The sequence below is a fragment of the Pteropus alecto genome, unplaced genomic scaffold (assembly GCF_000325575.1).
Source record: "Pteropus alecto unplaced genomic scaffold, ASM32557v1 scaffold21, whole genome shotgun sequence".
Classification (NCBI taxonomy): domain Eukaryota; kingdom Metazoa; phylum Chordata; class Mammalia; order Chiroptera; family Pteropodidae; genus Pteropus; species Pteropus alecto.
Window position 1 is genome coordinate 23473758 of NW_006436282.1, and position 4163 is coordinate 23477920.

At 38.4% G+C, this 4163-nt stretch overlaps 1 pseudogene; it reads left to right on the forward strand.

The window, feature by feature from the left end:
• The first annotated feature begins 1220 nt into the window (after positions 1-1220).
• On the forward strand, positions 1221-1339 carry LOC112479803 (annotated as a pseudogene).
• The last annotated feature ends 2824 nt before the right edge of the window (positions 1340-4163 follow it).

Genomic DNA, 4163 nt, shown 5'->3' on the forward strand with positions numbered 1-4163 from the left:
GAATACTAGTTAGCCTTTATAAGAAGGAAATTCTACAACATTTAACAATAAGGATGAACCTCGAGGACTTTATACTACATGAAATAATCCAGTCACAAGAAGACAAGTATGTACTGCATTATTCCACTTATATGAGGTAGTCCAACTATTAGAAACAGAAAGCAGTTGATGGGCTGGGGAAAAAGGAGAAGCCGGAGTGTTCAATCGAGTATTAAGTTTCAGTTTTGCAAGGTGAGAAAGTTCTAGAGATCTGTTGCACAACCGTGTGCATATAGTTAACGCTACTGTACAGTGCATTTAAAATGGTTAAGTTGGTAGATGATATGTGTTCTATACCACAAATTTTTAAGAAGTGCTATGGCAACGGGGTGAAGATGGCTTGGAGTTAGGCTGGAGGTTTCCCTTTCACCACAGTTGTCCTTTTCTGCTACATCCCAATGACCACATCTTCCATCATTTTCTTTTTGGGAGCCCAAGACTCGTTCTCACCTGCCTGGTCTCTTCCAAGGGATTGATGCAGTGTCCCCTTTTTTCTATTTAGGGGTAACAGAGAAGGAATGCAGGGAAGTTTCTTGTTGGGGTCGTTCAAACTCTGTGGAGCTGGTGGTGCACCTGGTGAGGCTCTCTGCCCGGGATGTAGAATAAGTTAGAGCAGGAGAATGAGAGGGAAGGGGGGTCTTAGAAGGGGCAGGCCCACCTGACCAGGCATCTGGTAAGAAGACAAGCCTAGAATTAATCCTCAGGTGCAAGATGCCCTTTTTGTGTTTTGTTTTGTGGACAAGATTGATCCTCTGATGCCATGTTATGATTTGGGGGATATAGAGTAATCAGTTTCTTAGGACGCATGTTAGCTTGTTTTGTCTTTTCGTTTAATTACAAGCACAATATTTTTGAAATCCTGTGCACGTAGTTGAGAAAAAGGTGACAAGAATTTTAACGGAGTCCACTGAGGAATGTCACATGATGCTTGAGCATCCTCACCTGTGATCTACACTTCAACAAATCCTCAGCAAATAAAAAAGCCAGTTTCAGCCTGTGATTGAAGTAGGATGCTCAGAATTCCTCCTCGCAATAGGGTTATTGCTTACACTTCCCTCTTTACTTTGCAGACCATAGCCACTTAGATTAATTTGGCTGATTTTAAGACCAAGATTAAGAAAAAATGAACTTGATATAAACTTATTATTAACACACTTGCTTCGTTTGAATGGAATGATGTTGTCTATGGCCATGCTACCCTGAACAAGCCTTATCCCATCTGATCTTGGAAGCTAAGCAGGGTCGGGCCTGGTTCGTACTTAGATGAGAGACCACCTGGGAAGACCAGGTGCTATAGGCATAAAAAATAAAAAGGTAAGGGATTGTAAACTGACAAGGTCCTTGCAATCTATGAAGTCAACCAAAGGTTACCTTGCCTAAAAAATAAATAAATAAATGAATGGAATAATCTTTATTAATCTTATTGATAACAACAAGGATATCCAGAAAACTTAAGTGAGGTTCAGATATACCATCAGCTCCATCTTAAAACTGTCCTTTAAAAATCTACCAGTTTTTTAGAAAAGGAAATTAATGAAATGCAGTCTGTCCTCAAGTGAGATTTTTTGGTTTCTGTCTCTGAAGCCTTTAGCAGACTGGGAAACACAGGGTGGCTGCTGACCATCAGCCCATGTAGTTGATTTTTCTTTTTCTTTCTTTCTTTCTTTCTTTCTCTTTCTTTATCTTTCTTTCTCTCTCTCTCTCTCTCTCTCTCTCTCTCTCTCTCTCTCTCTCTCTCTCTCTTTCTTTTGATATAAATTCCTTAGCTGACCCTTCCTTCCTTCCTTCCTTCCTTCCTTCCTTCTTTCCTTCTTTTCTTTCTCTCTTTCTTTCTCTCTTTCTTTTTCATTAACTCTTTAAGTATGTAAATCTTTATTTTTCAGTAATTATTGTCCATAATAATACACGATGCACTTGGGATAGCAGGAACCATAGGAAACAATATGCGGGAATTCGACTTACTGGAATTTATTACACTTTGCTCTGGAATGATCATTGGCATACTTTGGGTTTAAAATAGTTAAGTAGCGATCTTGTGAGGAAGAGCCATTTATTGGACCTAGGTTTATAGGCTCCTCCCACTAATACTCCTGTTAAAAATTAAAACGACACGAAGCAAAACTAAAAACACACCACCAACACCTGCTCTCTCATTTTTGGGGGTATTAAGTTGTGGAATGGTAGCCTAAAAGCATCTAGAGACTCAGAAGAGGATATGCATGCACAAGCAGGGTTCTGTGATTTGCTATGTGACATAGAAGAGTCATGTAACATCTCTGGACCTTGCTTTCGTATCCTGCAAAAGGAGTGCACCAAATGATTTTGGGCAACTTTTTAGCTGTGAAAGTTCTTTGATTAAAAAATAATGGTCTTCTTCTTGCCTTGGCAGGTAATTTAACAGAGGTCATAGGAAAAAAGAAGAGGTAAGTCCTACTCTAAGAAAATATCCACTTCCACCATCAAGTCCCTGGTTAACTTCTCCAATGTCATCTCCTCCTACCTTCCCCTTTATTTATGTTTGTTCCAGTCACCGTGGGCTCCTTGCTGTTTTATTAGCGTGTCAGGCACGCTTCTGTCTGAGTGTTCTTTGCATTGCTGTTTCTTCTGCTCAGAAAGTCCTATGTTCTCCTTTACCTTCTTCAAATATTCAAACTCAAAGGTCGCCTTCTCGGTGGGCCTTACGCTGACCACTTTATATATAATTTCAATCCTTCCAGCTCTGGCAAATCTGATCCCCTTCACTCACCATAGCACTTACGGCCTCTATCAGATGATATAATTTATTCACTTGTTATGTTTGCTGTGTCTCTCTCCCTGCTAGAATAAACTCCTTAATGGCAGAGATTTTTTTTTTAAATGTATTTTCAGTATTTTAGAACTGTGCCTACAAAAAATAGGGAAATTCTGTCATATGTAACAACATAGTTAAATCTGAAAGACATTATGCTAAGTGAAACAAGCCATAAGAAACAAGTCACAGAAGGCAAATACTGCATGATTTCACCTATGGAAGGCATCCAAAATAGTCACACTCCTAGAAACAGAGAGTAGAATGGGGTTGCCAGGGGCTGGGGAGAGAGAAATAGGGAGTTGCTGCGCAATGGGTATAAATTTTCAATTATGCAAGATGAATAAGTTCTAGAGATCTGCTGTACAACATTGTGACTATAATTAACAATACCGTATTGTATATTTAAACATTTTGTTAACAGGATAGATTTCATGTTAACTATCCTTATCACACACACATTTAGAAAAAGTGCTAGAATGTGTCCAGTTATACAGTAGTTAATAAATTTTGCAATCGGTATGTATCAATTGCCTTGTTTCTTATGCCCTCATGACCAAAATCCTGTTTTAAAATTTGTCACACATACATACACAAAGAAGTGTGCCTGGCACATAGTAGGTGCTCAAGAAATATTCCTTAAATGATTGAAGAGGCATATTGGTACATTTTGGCATAATGCCAGAGGTTGGGTGTATTCAGATGGGTGAAAGGTAGGGCTAATACTCTTACTCATCCTTCTTTTGAATACAAATTACCATTGTAGTATGTTACTGGATTAGAGAACTAGTTTCTCATATCTGAATGAAACCAAAAGTAGCTAAACAGTACACCCAAACAGTAATTTGGTAACCTGATGGAATATGGATGCAAATATAAGTAGAATCGATGAGCAGGTTGACTTAAATTTTTCATGTCCCTTGTTTACTTTTTTTTAATTTCAGCTCATTTCTGCTTTGTCTTATTTATTTTTCCTAATGGCTTTATTATTGATGATTTATTCGTATTTACCTTTGCTAATATCACGGAATACATTTGAACTGGGAACTTGGTTTCTGCAATATTCTTGAAACTTGGTTGGAATGGGTTTGGTAAAGCTGTTTCAGAGTGAAGCTAAAAGAGCCCAGGTGATAAGAAGCAGGTCCAGAGAAAACGTGAGAATATCTACAGTGATTCTGGATCGTCAGAGGATTCAGAGTGATTTAGGGAGTATTTCAGGCTGAGAAGTGGGGGAACATTTAGATCTGGGCTACGAGAGAATACTCTATCTTTGGTGGTCTAATAGTATGGTATATTACAATATTCCTATGCATTTAGAGTACATAAGTGAGAATAT